Below are 16,896 nucleotides of genomic sequence, written 5' to 3'. Positions count from 1 at the left end.
TAGAAGATGAATTAATCTGAGTCTCTTCTCTCCATCAGTGGTATCTTCAGTGGTTCTGAGTAAATTAACACTTCTGTCAGGTCCCGGGTGTTCAGTTGCTGGTTTTGGCAAGATCCATCCAGAGATACTGTCTTCATGGTTTCATGGGAGTTTTATTGTTTGTTTTTGCTGCTTGTGATGCAGTTGTTAGTTCCTCATGTATACCTAAACGTGTTTGGCTGTGACTGCAATTAATCTGGAACAGAAAGCTGGTCATTAAGAAATAGCTTTATTTAACGAACAATGCCAAACAAAGCTCAGTATCAGAAACCTGCTGCCATTAATAGAAATCTTAAAGCTGATTACAGTTGCTGGAGTGGGTCTCTTTGTAACTGACAGTAACCACCTCTACTTCAACATCAGTATTTTTCTTGTCTTTCATTACGGTTAGGTAGATAATGATAGATCTTGCACTGCTTGATGTTGTTGTTCTCCTCTCTGTCCTTCAGTAAAAACACATGTAAAAAGTAATTCTGTTGGGTTCAAATGTCTTCAAGAGAAAGGCCATGCTTGAATTTATTTCACTAGGAATCCCCTGACTTCTAGTGAAATGCAAGACTTGTATCCTAGTGGAGTAAGTACAGTCTTACCTTCCCATGTCCACTGAATCTCCTTCCTCGCCCCCCCCCCCCCAAAAAAAAAAAAAAAACCAAAAAAAAAACCCCCAAAACAAAACCCAAACCCAAAACAAAACTGTTTCCTTTTTCTGCTGAGATCTTGGCTCTTTTCCCTGTTAGTGTTACACGCTACTGTGAGTGAGCTCTGTGCTTTCTGGGACTGTTGTATGCTCTGAAGTTTTGTGAGTGCCAAACCAGAGAGGACCATCCATGGCATTGGTATTGGGTTTTCTTAAAGATCTGTGGTGAAGAAGCATTTTGTGCTCTCTGAGACTTGTAGTAATGCTGTCAAACAGTCATCTGAAATTTATTTCTTTGTGTCTGTTAATTGCAACTATGTAACTCTTAGTACTTGTCAACAAAAATATCTCTCTGCTGTTTGGTTGTTTTTTTTTTTCGTATATAGCATTGTGTCCTGTGTAACCAGGCAACCCAACATGAAATGAGGGTATAGAACTTAAGGTAGAAAAACATGCACTGCATCTCTCGGCGCAGTTAGTGTGTGGGGCCAGGTGAGCAGAAGCGGAGGCTGAATTTTTACTGGCAGTCACTGACTAGTGCCTCTAGGACTGTGGTTCCTCCAGAAACCTCTGCCAATATGTAGGTGTCCTGCACTTCCCCTGGGCGAAGGAATGTCCTTGCTGTTTTACTTAATTTGCCAATATAGCTGCCCCTCTGGTAGTTTACCAGCTACTTTTTGATCTTTCCTGCTTACAAGGGTGAGTACTTACAAGGGTTTGTTACTCCTGTCGTAACGTTTCTTCTCCATTGCTTTCCTGGCACATGCTCATACCTGCTGTGTGGCTGATTATTCTCTGGGTCAGAAAGCTTGTTGAATGCTGGTAGGGCTTTTGTCCATCTGAACTAGTGATCCCCTCAAAGCATTGTCTGGAGCTTTGTGACATTCTGATCATGCTAGATATAAAAGCTCTTCCATTTTGAAGAATGTGTTTTTTCCTATTTTTAGTAACTCTTCCAGTTAATGATTAGTTTATAACAAGTATCAATGTCTGTATTGTTTCAGTTATGCTGATAAACAGATCTTTGTATACTGATACATGGTAGTTGAGGATAAACTCACTGGACTATCTAATAAAGATCAAATACTTTTATTAAAGGTGGAAAGGTCACTAGACTGCACACCTGATAGTTGTAAGAAATGAATTTAATTTGAAAATGGATACAGAGATTTGTTTCATTTCACTACCAGTTAAATCTGTTACGAAGAAATAAATTAGGTAGCAATATGTTCCTTAATCTTTTCTAATGTATAACTTATTGTGGTATAAGGATTTTTTTTTTATTCTGTATTCAGACTCAAAGGTTGCTATTCCTTATAAAAGATTGCAGTTTATATTTAAATAACAGTTGCTATAAATAATAAATTTAAATTAAAATTACTAAATAATGTGCTGCACTAAGTTTTCTCCTTTCCCCATCCCTTGCCACAGCTTGGGGAGGGAGGGTGAGATGTATGAAAATTGATCTTGTTTTGATGGTAGTCAGCAGTAAAACTCCATTTATCTGCTTTCATTTCTTTGACATGGCTAACTTCTAATAAATGAGCTCTGCAGTCTTCAGTTGAGACTCAGTGATGTGTGTATTCTTGTTTCATAATCGTGTTTAAATGATTAGCCAAGTAGAAAATCGCATGCTCAGTAGAAAAATAAATCGTAGGGGATAACATTGTAATATTAATCTTCACTAAATTGTACTAAAATGCTTTGAAATGGAAGAAACATGTATTTCATGATGTATTTTGCTAGCAGAAAGTTCTCTAATTTGCGTTTGTGTACAAATAGCTTTTCTTCTGTGCTTAATAAGGTGAACAAGTAAAAATAAGTTTTGAAATTCAGGACATGTAATGTTTGGAAGTCTTTTGAATGTATAAATTTCAAATATCCTAGTTATACTCTCCTTTCTTACTGCTCATCCCTTGCCATCCCAACACTTACCAGGTGAGTATCAGATCTAAACAGATGTTTTTGGCATGTTATGCATTTTCCTAGTTTCCTCAGGATTCTTCAGGATATTTAGAGTTTTGGTAGGAATTGCAAACTATCCAGGACTGCACTAAATTAATCAGATTTTCCACTGCTCTTAGGACATACTGAACATCAGTTATGTTGTAAGCAAATGACTTCAGGGTGCTTTAGGGTACAAATTACACCAGCTAAAGACAATGATGTTAAAGGTCAGAAACAGCTCAACGCTAATGTTCACCCTGTCATGATTACAGTGCAGTCTGTACCTCTTGCCTCTCAGAACACTGGATGTGTATGTGAACACTGGTCATGTATTCTTATTTGTACTCCTCAGAAGGATTTTGAAGATTGTTGTTAGTGCAGGTCTTATTCTCAGTGCTAAGTTCATCGTGCTGCCTGGTCTGATAGCTGAGGGTGGTCTCGGATAGGATCTGTGCACTGTAAAACCCTGTGATCAGAGGTTATTTTAAAACAAAGTGCAAAATATTTAGAAGAAGACAGTTTAAAATTTATCTTAACAACAGATATCCCACACTACCATAGAGGTGCCAACACTTCTTGAAGTCCAAGAGTTCCTAGGGATAAACTATAGGTCTCTGTGTTCAACTGATTTCTTTAACTGAGGGGGTTTCATCTGTAGCAATGCTTTAGGTGCCTGCAGGGCTTTTTGGCGGGTGTGTGGATGCTTATGCCAACTGTTTAGACACAGGCTTAGGTCAGTCTGCCACAGGGCATGGGACTTGGGAGAGTGTAGGGAAGGAACTGGAGTGCTGAAAAAACTGTACTTGTTAAACGGCCAGGCAAGAGCATGGTTAGAAACAAAGCTAAAGACAAGGAAATTGCAAAGCTGGTATCATAAAACAGAGTGCAAGGGAAGCAAGCAAGACTTAGCTGGTGTGAGCAAGGGTGAGAACCAGAGCAGGCGGGAGAGAGATCAGACTTGTCAGCACAACTGTTGAAGGCGCTCCCTCATGTTAGGATCGTGTTAGATCCTGCTCATGTGCTAGGCCTTGATCTCCTGGAACATGTGTCTGACAATGGCCATATTGTCCAGATGGTATCTGGCCAGCCTGACACTTCTGTATTTTTAGGGACCTGTGCAAGACATGGTCAAGGTATTCTGAGCCCTTTTAAAGGCATGATGCTCTTTTTGTGTGTGACTTGGTCTCTAACATCATTGACATAATGGGATTTTTTTCTATTCATCAAGTTTAAAATAGTAGGCAACATATGAGATGAGATTTAATTTAATGATCTACTGTAGAGTTATTGTGGTACGTTCTCTTTGGAATGAGATGTTTGGATTACTTCCTAATTTTGCATTATGTGCAATACTGGGAATGGCAGTTCCCAGCTATGCCACCCCTCACCCCCTCCTCCCCCAGCAAACATCTTGCAATGTAAGTCAGATCCAAATGCCAATGTCTATGAAAATATTATACAAAGTCTTTTTTTTCTTGGTTTCTGGTTGTTTTTTTTTTTTCCCCACCATTTCCTTTCTTGTCCTACAGAACTTGAGTCTTGGGATGTGCTGTCAGCCAGGGTGGAGCACTTCAGGATTAACAGGTGGACTTTGTTTTTGATTGGAAAAAGTTGAGTGTTTAGTGGAAGGAGAAGAGAAAGGAAGGTTCCTTTAGTCCTCAAAACCTTGCATTTTTTTAAAATATGGTGATCCTGGAGAACTTTAGGTGCGGCACATGTACAGAAGCCAGAAACATATGTAATTCTTAGCTTCAGATTCATAACAGCTATCCTAAAGCAATAAGGAGGAAACCCCTTTGCATTTGGAAGAAAAGCAGTATTTCTTGGTACTAATAGAAACCCAGGTCAAAGTAGTGTAAGTTAGAGGGAAAATGTACAGTGGGCAGAAAATAGATCTAGCTTCATATTTTTTCCGAATGAGTGATAAGTGTTTTGCTTTTAAACGCCATGTTTGCATATATAAGCACAGGCTGCAATGTGTTAGAAATTGCCAAACCATCAAAACTGTTGTAGAGTTGATGTTGGAATGCACCACATTAAAGATGTAGTGAAGCCATTGCATAGCTAGATACCGTGGATTGGTTTGGTCTGACATCTTTCTCAAACTAGACCCGAGTACATTTGTTTCTTGTTTGTCCCTCCCCGCCATGCCCAACTAGGTGGTTCTAGGTGTGCCTTCCTGTGAAGGAACCCTAGAGTTTCCACATAAAAAAATAAGGTACTGCATCCAGAGAAGCTGTAACATTGCTCTACTTGCATTTTCACTATTGCTTGGATTTATTTGAAAGGCAAAGCATGATGAGTTTTTCTGTGGGAAGGAAGGTGGGAGACTACCTGCAAATTGTGCTGTGTCAGGTATTTCATAGTTTACTGTTACCCTGATACACTGGATGTGCTTGGGTGAGAAGGATCTATACAGAGTATTCTCAGAGATGCCTTGAAAGAAGCTGGAAGAGCAATTGGTGTCAGATATAGTCCCAGTTTGTGTTTTGTTGTTTGGTAAGCCTATTACAAACCTTAAAGAACTTAAGCTTCCATGTGGCAAGAATAGGCTTACTATGCTTATTGATGTTTAACTGGTGTCTGAAGCAAATGCAAATGAGCCTGGCAAATTCGGGATGCTTTCACTTCCCTAGAAAGTGACAAACACAATGGATGTAATATTACTGAGGTACCTTCCTGCTTTTTTTGAGTTGCAGCTACTTGGAAAGTCCCAGATCTGGGGGATGGGATGAGGGATTGGTTCTTTCCATCTCCCTCCCTCCCTCTGTCTTAACAGTCAGTTGAATTTAGGCAGCCCTAAGTGAACAAGCAGAGAAAAATCTGCTGTGTACTGAGAGCCAGCCTGATACAGGACATGGAGCACAGATAAAGCAAGAACCTACAGTTCTGGGTAAACAAGATTATAGTGGACTTTCAGCCTTAAGATTTAGGAAGTAAGCAATGTAAAATGATGTTTGGTGGTAAACTTTGCAACTGTGTCCCAGACAGATACCTAAGAGACTGCTGGGTTAAATTGTTTGAGCCTTATAAAAGTTGGTTGCTGATCTTAACGCTATTTTAGGTCAATAGAGAGAGAGACTAGAAGCCTATTTTGCAAGTAGACCTTCCTCTTCAAATTAAATGTGGTTGAAGAAATACTTAAAATGTTGATGGGCAAAAAGGAGACTTTAATGAATTACATTTGTGAACCTGATTCCAGATCTCTGCAGTCACTTTTTGAAAATTGTTTTTGTTTTTTTTTTGATATGTGACCAAAGCTTTGCCTAAACTGTTAATTAGTGAGGGTTTGGGTTTTTTTTAATCACAGTATAGATTGGCTGAAGGGGGTGGGGGATGGGGACGACTACTGTGGCATCCTTCCTCCCTCTTTTAACTTCATGTAGTATAGCACATGGGCTCAGTTCCTGGTGACAGGAATTTCCTACCTTCCCTCTTTGCCCTGTGGTTCTAGACATCCCTGGATATGGCTAAGTGAAACCGTGTGTTTAAGTGTATAAACATACACTACTCCGAATTGTTCCTGAGATCTGAATGACCATTCAGCTTGACTTTTAAGAATCCAGAATGGTGCTACATGGTAAAGGTATTAATGACCGTCATTGGAGGTGGGCTTTGATCTAGGAAGAAGGCAGTTTTTATCCCTTTTCACAAACTGGTCTTTTCCTGTATGCATACCTAGACAATCTGAGCTCTTTTCCAAGACTTCTTGCCCTGAACGTTCTTTCTATAGAACAGTCAGAAGCGCTTTTTTTACTCTGTGTGTGGTTCCTCTGTAGCTTGGATCTTTGTGCAACAATAGAAATCCAAATTGCTAGTCCATTTTCAGTGTCTAGTAATCTTGTACATTGTTTCTCTCCAGGGTGTTTCCAAGACCGTTCCCTTTGCTCAAAACAAGTGGTTTTATTCTGTGCCATCAGGTTAGGGGAAAAAAAAAAATAAAAGGTTTCCTTGTACCTTCTTAATATTTCTGTGATGTTATTGAACAACTGAACACCAGTCATACTAGTACTGGCAAATCTCAAGCGCTGTTGTGGTGAATAAATAGATAAGAAAGACCTCTGGAAGGAGAATCTGAAGAAAAACTTGCATGTTTCTGCAGTGAATGGAGAGTATGACTGTTTGAACTAGTGATTGAAAGAAACTCAGCATGTTCACTGATGAATGCTAACTTAAATAAGGGGAGGGGGGGAATTGCAAAAAATATTGTAGTCATTTAACCTACCAAAAAGGGAATTGTAATCCCTAAATTTTGATGTAAGCAGTTGTGCTCAATTCTGTAGTGTATACCTCAAAGTTAGGGAAGAAACGAGGCCCTGTTTCTTTTGAACCGCTGTAGGATTTTTTGGTTTGTTTTATTTTTCTCTGAAGGGAGTTGTCCCTACTCTGCGAATAAAATAAAACCTGAAATTGGCTTGCTCTAGAGGCCAAATAAGCTAACAAATGAGAAATGCTTATCATTTATCAGTGGGAGGAGGTCCCTTAAATCAAAGATAGGAAGTATTTTTGGCACGAAAACTGTAAAGATGGGAACAGCAATTTTATCTTAAATTTAAGACTTTGGCCTTAAGCTGTTTGACTGTTTGGATCTTGCCAAACTAATCTGGTCTATTTTTCATCTAGTTAAATCTAATTGCAACTAGCCCTGAGAGTTGCCTCCAACAGCTGCATGAAAATGCATTTTGGGATCCATAAGTGATAGAAATCAATGCTATATGTCCTTTTTTGAAGTCAAGCTTCCAAGAATCAACTTTTTTTGAAGAAAAATATAATGTATGTGCATTTCTATATGTGCCAACTATTCTCACCTCCCTGTTATCAGATTAGCCCAAATAAATTTCCTTTTAGTTACAGGATTTGGGGGATTGCTCTTTTGAGCAAGTAAGCAAGCAAGAGCACTATGTGGAGAGGGATTTGAGAAACAAATTCTTTGGGGGTTTGGGGGTCTGTTGATGGTACTCATAAAATGAAAGCTGTGTAAATTTAATGAATGTGATTGCTTGCCTATAAGAAGTCAAGCATAGATTATCAACTACAGAGCCACAAATATTGTAGCATTACGTCTTTAGGTGAAAACAAAAAAAACCCACAGGGTAAAAGGCTCCCTCAGAGCTGCTGCTTTTTTAAAACCTGATGCTTGTGACCCAAGTGTATTATATTGCTTCCTGAATCACTATTCAGACCGTGTAGTGGATGCTTAATTTTACACTGAAATTAATGGGTTCTGAACCACTTTCTACCTTCCACTGCAGCATCCTTCACTACAAACATCTGTTTACTCTCTGACAAGAATAGTGGGGTAAAAGAATTGCTACCAAATTAATAATATCATGCTGTTTTTCTTGCTTTTGGCTGTATTTCAGGAAAGTACTGGAGAATAGATGTGCTTTCTCTTGCACTATAGCATCTGATGAATTGTTTTCCAGAACAAGGATATCTGAACTGGAGCCAGAAACAAGTAGCAGTGTTATGACTGTTGAATTGTAGTCTTCCTGGAAGATTCAGTGTAAAATATAGAAAACTTCAGTTTTCTAAAACTGAAGCTAAAACACAAATCTTGTGCCAAGTGCACCTAATAAATAATAGGGCTGTTAATCAGTTACCATAAGTAATTTTGGTTCAACTAATTACTGTAGGCATGAAAAGATCTCTACTCTATTTATACTATAAAATCTCTCCAGCAGAGAATGAAAGGAAAGAACTTACCCCTTTTTCTCAAAGCATAAATGATTCCAGAAGGAGACGGTTGAATGCCTCCAGGACTATGAAAATACAAGTTCCTTTTATTATTGTTTGTTGCTATGAATTTTGTTGTTTGTTGAGAATGGATAAGAACTTTTTCATGTGAGTGTTTTGTAGGCTGTTGAATCACAGTGCCAACATTAAGCCATTCAGCTAAATCGCTGTTTAGCCTTGCAATTGTTTTCTTTAGGGGAGGAATTACAGGTGGGAGGTAGAAAGTTCAGGGTAATTATTTCTCTACTGTGTTGAAAACAAGCTCTATACCTATTGTATGCACTTGCCTCTGAAGTGTAAACAGTTTATACTGTTGAAGTGTTTTGGGAAAGCAATGAAGGTATTGGAGGAAGGATATGATTTTGTAGCTATTTTAAATTCTGTATTCAGTTGAACTATTATTTCATTTCCATTTACACTTCATTGATTCGGCTCCAAAATTGATGCTAAACCAATGCATGGATCGATCTAATGCAGGGTATCTGATATGCAAAGTATCTTTATTTGCTTACTGTCCCACAGGGGCTGAAGCTGTGCAGGTCTGAAGAGCTTTTATGGCAGCACAGCTCTCTTGTGAGGAGGTTGTTGGGGGAAAGCTGTGAACCTTGCTGGCACCTGCCTCCATTTCCATCGTCTGTGTCCAGCTGATTTACTGTTTCCCAGAGACTTCTCCAGTTCATCCAGCTGCTGCCATCAGCTCAGTTGGGAAGGCAGCAGCCATGGCCGGAGGAACTGGCCATGTGAAGGCTGGGGGGGAAGAGAGGGAGCATGCAAAACTGAGTTACTATGACTCGCTCTACTGTTTCTCATTTTCACAGCCTCTGCCTGCTGGTGAGCACTCTGGTAGGAGCTGTCAGGTGCAGGAAGTGAGATGGAAATTGTGAGCAGAGCCAAGTACGGGAAGAAGCCTGAATCCCAAAACTGCCCATGGCGGCTCTGCTACTGTATGGGGATAGCTAGTTAGGAAGACAAAGATCCCTGTCAAACTATTTATATATTTTCATTTGCTGAGTATGTTAGTGTATGACCTGTTAAATGCATAACTCTGCAATGAGCTGACAGAATGTTTTTGATGAGAGAAAGGTGCTTTTCGGCTGGGTTTTCCCACACAGTAATCCTTTCTGTCAGCCCCTCCCTAGTGACACTCAAGGCATTTTGAACTTTTGGCTGCTTTTGATTAAACTTGACAGAGCAGAAACAGTTCAAAGTTAGCTTTCCACAAGGTTCATGAAAATAGGTGGGCAGACAAATACACATTCCCAGTTTACCCGCTGTAGTGTGAACAGTTCAAAGTTAGCTTTCCACAAGGTTCATGAAAATAGGTGGGCAGACAAATACACATTCCCAGTTTACCCACTGTAGTGTGAACTTAGCCATATTACCACACAGCAAAGAATCTAAGCGGGCAGTGGGGAGCAGACAGGGTAAGTTCCAGTGTTCACAAAATGGCTTGCTTAATGGCGTCATGTGCTCATAAAACAGTTGTAGCACCAACCCTTGTTAAAGTTTACCAAAAAAAGTTAAGCACCAGCTCAGAAGCTCTGTTCAAAGATGTACATTAAAGAACCAGAGAGGTGTGTTAGTTCCCTTTATGTAGTAGTACTACATAGTAGTTTCTAGGGCCATGTGCCCAATGAGAATACATTTCTCATCTTCATAAAAATAGGTTTATGACATAGGCAGAGGCCCCTAAAAGTTAAATAATTGATACTGTGGGATCTTTGTGGTCCTACCTGTGGACTTTTCCTGCAGCTCTGCCATTGTAGATCCTAAGCCAATGCTGCTCACGGTCTCCAGACCTCCTCCTCTGGCAAGGTAATGGTGCTTTGCCACAAGCCTCTGGCGATCAGCTCCTTGAGTTTTTTTCTGATGGTTGTATTTTCTTGCTTGTTACTCTTTACTCCATCTTGTCTGTGTTTTTGTTCCACTGGGATCAATGCAAAGTGTGATTTATTTTTGTTAGTTTGGTATTTCAAGAAAATGTCTTTTTTTTGTTTGTTTAGTAGTTCAGCTATCATCCATACAACTGGGCAGGTGGCTTTACATTGTGGGCAGAGGGAAAAGTGAAGCTGTAATTAGTAACTGCTGGTACAAGCTTAGGGTTTTAAACAGACTGGCCTCCAATTTCTTCAGTAATCAGACCTGAGTCCCTTGGATGTACAGCAGGAACATGCAGGCAGAATAAACAGCAGAGTGCTTCAGCTGTTGCGAATACCAAGTCTCTGAGGTTATAATCCTTGGAATGAAACAAGTACGCAGTGTGCCAGGAGGAGTGACAGGCATTTTTAGTTTATTTCTGGGTGAGAGGCCAATTATCAGTCTTCTAACCATCAAAGAAAAGAACTGGATTTTTTAAAACAGAAATTAGACTGGCATGAGGCTCTGCATATTTACTAGTGAAATATTTTGTTGAACCGTGGTTAATTATTAGTGAGCTGGGAAGCTGGTCCAATGTGAGGATTCCTTTTAAGCGTGCTGTATGCTGTTGTGAAAACTCACTGAAGGACCTGCGTTCCAAATTATTGGTTTTATCCATACAGGCTTTGTCTTGAGTAACATTATGAATTCAAAGTGATAATACTCTCATGTGACATAGCATCTAAGCACTTAATGTTTTGTAACTTTACTTAGTAAACTTTACTTTAGTAAAACAAAAGTCTGGTGGGAAAAGTTTGTTTTACCACTTATGTTTAAGAAAGTAATAATTGGAGTTTGTTACCCTAGAATATGGATTAGGTATTTAAAATATTTAGAGGCAATGTGTATGGGGAGCTTCAGAGAACAGTAGTGAAAACTAACACATTTTATGCTAAATGGGTAGTCTAGGAAACATCCTACTATACTCACTTTTTTAAATTGATGCAGATGTGCTTACAACTGAGCCTTTAGAAAATGAATAGTGTGTATTTATACTGTTAGTAGAACCATGTAAATCAGAGATAAAGGTTCAAACAATGCTTAAATGCAAGGAAAATGAGTGTTTACATTTTTAGACAAATAGCCATTAAATAAAAAGAACAATAGTGCAGTTGCAATCCATTTTGTGATCATTTGCCCTAATAAAGTTAGCATGACACTTTGAATTCCAAAGGTATTGGGAATACGAAAAAGGATAGATCTGTTCTTGATAATACACTGATTAATGTGAAACTTTAATCAGTGTATTTATATGTGCCTGTCTGTCAAGGAGAAAAATAAACTATAAAATGTTCAGTAACCAAACACATTTTTATAAAATGCAAGCACTTGGGTGTTTTGCACAGTTTTAGAAAGGACAAGAGATTCATCTTGCCTCTTAAATTTACATGTTTGTTGTTACCTTAAGAACAATTTATGGTACGAGGTTCTGCCTCTGGCAATTTCAGTTCAACTCATTCAGTCTCCCAGCTGTTTGCTTTTTAAAACTTCAATGACCAATTTGCATAAGGCAAGTCCATACTGGATCTACTTGGTAGATCAAGGTGATGCTGAAACTTAGTTACTTGGTTAAATGATTGTTTTAAACTATATTTGCAGCCTTTCTATTGAATGCTCATGTCTATAGATTCTTGGTCAAAATTCTTAAACCTAGTTTCCTTAAATTAGGCTTCTGAATCACAATTTAAATGCTATGCTGCAAATGATCATTAAGATGCTAGGGTTTTGTAGAACATGTTAACATCGGTATTGCTAAACATGCTTTTTGTGTCTTTGCCTTAATTTATTTCCTTATTAGTGGCCTGAAAGCACTCTAGAAGCTTAATTTTAAATATTTATCTAGTTCTTTATCTGTAACCTGACTTGCAGTACTACATAGCCTTACAGACTTGGTAGGCTCCCTCTTCATTAAAATAATCTTTGCAACCACTGGGAAAAAGCTATGTCACGTGAAAAAAGAATGAGTGCATACTTTTAGTTACAATTTCTACCAGTTAAGTCTTAAAATAAAATTGAATAATATACTAGTGCTGAAGTAGTGTGCATGGTAGAATGTTCACTTTCACTTGTCAAAATGATCTCCCGGGATAAAAGTGTGAGGAGAAGGGTTGGTTTGCATTATTTGTTCTTAAAAAAAAAAAAGTTCTTTTGAAGTCGGTATACAAAGTTGATGTGATCCTTTCAGGAAAGAATGGGGAAGAAAAAGATTTTTCTCTACACTTTCTTCTTACAATAAGTTATAAATGAAAGTGATGTATTAAAACCACAGCATTGTGTCAAAACACTGTGGTCTTAAGGATTGTCTCTACATAAGTAAGAACATACAAGGATGATTACAAACAATGAGGTTAATTGTATGATTTAATAACATGTTTATTCATATATTTATAAGTACCATTTAAAATATTGTAGTCACTGACTTTTTTAATACATGTAATATGAAAACTAAAGCATGATGATTTTTTGTCACTTTTGTAGTAGGTTCTAAAGCAATTCTATTAGACTGCATTTTCTGCCTTGCATGTTATAGACTGCGTTTTCTGTTTTGCATGTTACTTTCCATAAACAGAAGAATAATAAATTGCTCTATGGACTTGTTTGTACCACATGTGAAATGTAACCTATAGATTTAGGGGTGAATTTAGAGATAAATTATAGTGTAGTTCTCAAACATATCTAATAGAATGCTTTTAGTTCTTCAAACATGCTAAGGAAATTGGTGGAAAAATTGACTGTGTGCACAAGTATCTGGTGGTCATTTTTCTTCTGGTGCAGTGTGTAACAGGTTCATTCCCTAGATATCAGTTTTGGATATCTCCAGGTGCCTTTCACCTAAATAATTTATATCTGAATTCTGCAAAGCACATGTACACGCCTGCACCTCTTTGGCTTAAACTCCAGTGCATCCTTGCTGTTCTACTGGATGAGATCTTACTGTGGTTTAATCCCATCTGGCAACTAAGTCCCACACAGCCACTCACTCCCTCTGCATCAGGATGGGGGAGAGAATTGGAAAAATGGGGAAACTCATGAGTTGGCAATAAAGACAGATAAATAAGTAAAGCAAAAGCTGCACATGCAAGCAAAGCAGAACAAGGAATTCATTCACCACTGCCCATGGGCAGGCAGGTGCTCAGCCATCCCCAGGGAAGCAGGGCTCCATTGTGCGTAGTGGTTACTTGGGAAGACAAATGCCTGTCACTGGGCATCCCCACCACTTCATTCTCCTTCCCCCAGCATATATACTGAGCATGATGTTTTATGGTACGGAATATCCCTTTGGACAGTTTGGGTCAGCTGTCCTGGCTGTGTCACCTCCCATTTTCTTGTGCCCCTCCAGTTTTCTTGCTGGCAGGGCCTGAGGAACTGAGAAGTCCTTGACTTAGTATAAACATTACTCGGCAACAACTAAAAACATCATTGGGTTATCAACATTAATCTCACACCAAATCCAAAACGGAGCACTGCACCGGGTACTGAGAAGAAAATTAACTCTATCCCACTGAAACCAGGACAGAGCTTTAGCTCTTTGTTGCTTCTTTAGAATGTTTGGGGTTTTTTGGTAGTATTTAATAATTTACTCCATACATCTAATGCTGTTGGTTATCTTGGTGTGGCTAAGCTCTGAGTGTGCTTGGAGCAGTGTACCTGGGTGTTTTTTGTGGGCTTGTGTGGTATAAATTGCATATACATGGCTTCTAGTACGAAATGAGCAGAGCTTGTGTTAGCTTTTCACTGGTGTCGGAGTGGCAATGTAGGAGATACATGCTCCATTTTAGCCTGATGTTAAACGAGTTAAGTTTAAAAGAAAAAAAGCAGCGTGCAACTGAAAGCTGCTGAAAAGGCACTTGACCACACAGAGGTAACTACTAAAGGAAGGATTTTGTGCTTCTGGCCTAATGCCCTTATGCCATCTCAGTACTTGCTAGCTGGCAGAGCTCACAAAAATGACAGAAAACAAATCTAGCAGAAAGTTTGCTTTGGGGTGGTTCTTTGGGGGGTGGGCAGTTGCTGCTTTACCGAGTTGAAGAGGCTTGCAGAGGATCTGCTGAGTGCTGGGGGTAGGCAGGGGTAACACTGGAGGAAGGTAAAGGGGAACCTCTCCTTCCTGCTGGCAGTTCTGGGTGGAACTTCATCTTTCTCCCAGTTTCCCAGAAATCCAGTGATCCTTCACTACTTGTGTATGAAAAATAGATCTATTTGCAAAAAGTGCCTAGTGCCTTGACTATTAGCCTGGGGGTTAACAGTTGTTGTTTTGCAATAGCATTGCAAAACAAAGCAAGCTGTTTGCTATTTCAGTATAAGAAGGCCCTTAGAATTGTGAAATAAATAACCAAAGGTCCATTTTCATGGGTATGGTTAAATTTGATCTTGCTATGTAGTGAATGTCAATGGATATACCCAAAAGCATATTCACATCTTGTGAGGGCTATGAATTAGAGTGATATCATTATTCAGAAAACTTTGTTTTGCTAGTAGTGGTATTTAACTCCCTAATTTTGAAATTAATACTCATAAGCATATGCTTGAACATCATCACTACAGAGTATATCATTGTTCTTCTCTGCAGGAAGCTTCTCATTTTGTGGTTGACACAATTTTTTTACCAGAGGAGGATGCTAGGAAATGTGCAGAAACTTCATGAGGGTTTTTCTAGTACAATAGGTTTCTCATTGGATACTCCAGGATCCTGCCTGTTGAGAAAATATCAAGAAAATATACAACTCAGTTACTTAATGAAAAGCTTTGGATCTCTAATAATTATTAGCAGCATGTGAATGTTAGTAGTAGTAAATGATGGCTGTCCTGCCACATTTGCATGCATTCCAACTACAATTGCACAAACCCAGTAACCTATATGGTGGTGTAAGTGTGCAGTGAACAGTGCAGTAATGTGATGCTGTTTAGTGAACCACAGGACATTGTCAGACAGTATTGGTTTTAGAATTCTTAAAGTATAAATGTATCCATCTTAAAGGTCATCTATACCAGTTTGTAGTGTTCTGCACTGAACGGAGTTTGTAGTTTAAAAACCTATTTGACAGAGTAATTCTGTTGTAGAGCTTTATGTGACTTCAGGAAATGAGGAAGGGTCTTGGAGAGTGGCAATCAGCAGAAACACTTTTATAGTAGTAGGGATTTGGAATTGATCTCGAGGTGTTAATGTTAATTACCTGTTATTGAGCTTTTAGACATTCAGCTCTGCTCCAGTCTGGTATGTGCCTGCACAATCACAGCAACAGAGCTTACTGCATAATGACCTGAGGTGTTATACTTTTAACCTTCACTGAAACCGGTTAGTCAGTCCTTGGCTGACCTGACAAAATTAGTAAATTATACTAACTTACTTAATCCATTTGCCAATGGTGATTTGCCGCTGCCTTTGTTGGGGGGGAAAAGACAAACAAATCCCCCCAACCCACCTCCAAACAACAACAAAGAAAATCGGGGAGAGAGAGTGTTCTGTTTGTCGTAGTCTTCTAATGGTGTAGTGAAAACCTGTCGACTTTAGGCTTTTGTGCCATTTTTTGGTTGAATGATATTTCTTCTCAAAACTGTGGAAAGGTTTATGATAAGCTCTGAAAACTCCTGATGATGACAGAGAGCTTTAAATTGCTTAGCAGGCTGGATGGTCAGATTCCATGTCAAAAACAGTTAACTGTCTCGTTGGATGAGATGGCTATGTATGGCTTTCCTCTCCAGCAGGAGCATGTGTAAGCTCTCTATTTTCTATAAGGAAATACGGATGTGTGTATTTACAGTTGTTTCGTGTGTAAAGTTCGGTGCTTCTAGGAAGCAGCAGACATGTGGTTTCACCTTTCTGCAAATGTGCAGCAAGGCTTGGTGCAAACCAAAATTACTGGATTTGCTGTGCACGTGGAAAGCTTTCTTAGTACGTGATGTATATCTGATGCTTTCTGAAAAGCACAGTACCATTGTATATGTGCAGACCAGTGAGAGAGAATGCACCCAGTAGGGCTTCTCTTAAAGCCTGATGCTTATTTTGCATGGCTAGAAAGTATACTGCCCTGCATTGCCAGCTCTGGTGTGGGGCAGCAGAAGGTGCATACTGATATTGTGTTTAGGATTTATTTTGGTAAAGGTAACTTCCCCCCTAACACTCCTCTTTTTTTTTTTTTCTGCAATTCTTTTTTTGCAGAGATAAAAATTTTCTTTTGTGTATTACATGGGTAACTTCCCCTTGCTCACCAGAAACCAAACTCATTCCTTCTCTTGTTCCTTCATAACACCTTTGGCTCTGTGTGTATCTTTCTCTGCTTGCTGTCAGCATCGAAGCATCTGTTACTATCTTTGCTGCTTAACTGCTTCCTGTAAGTTATGCTCCACGTACTGAGGCCATTTTTGGGAGTGGAGGAAGGAAGCTACTTTAATTTCCTGCATATTTGCTGGAAGCAATCACCCATTCTATCACTCTTTTCCAGCAATCACTGTATGGTGTTATTTTGTCATGTGTCACTAATTCAGGTCAAGCAGGACGACTACAAAGATGTATATCCATTCCTGGATAAGTACGGGAACATAGCCTGAGCACCACCTCACAATTATTAGTTGTTTTATTTTGAACATTCTAGTATTTTTTTCTGCAAGACCTTTAGCTT

General features: G+C 39.0%; 1 protein-coding gene and 1 long non-coding RNA gene across 3 annotated transcripts in view; one reads left to right on the top strand and one right to left on the bottom strand.

Moving 5' to 3' along the window:
- The window catches only part of ANK3 (ankyrin 3), a 381,110-nt gene that overhangs the window by 18,778 nt on the left and 345,436 nt on the right, over positions 1-16,896 (top strand). The gene's annotated exons all lie outside the window — the stretch shown is intronic.
- Positions 253-15,090, bottom strand: LOC308069846. 2 transcript variants are annotated; one of them, XR_013930535.1, is made up of 3 exons: positions 10,093-15,090; positions 8,872-9,106; positions 253-529 (listed from the first exon to the last, which is right to left on the bottom strand). It is a non-coding gene; the product is annotated as an uncharacterized lncRNA (long non-coding RNA). The 2 variants fall into 2 exon arrangements; XR_013930536.1 differs by lacking the exon at positions 8,872-9,106.

This window comes from Falco punctatus (genome assembly GCF_963210335.1).
Source record: "Falco punctatus genome assembly, chromosome: 9".
In the NCBI taxonomy this organism is placed as follows: Eukaryota; Metazoa; Chordata; class Aves; order Falconiformes; family Falconidae; genus Falco; species Falco punctatus.
The sequence above is the reverse complement of the archived record's forward strand: the minus strand, read 5'-3'. Positions and strand labels throughout refer to the sequence as shown.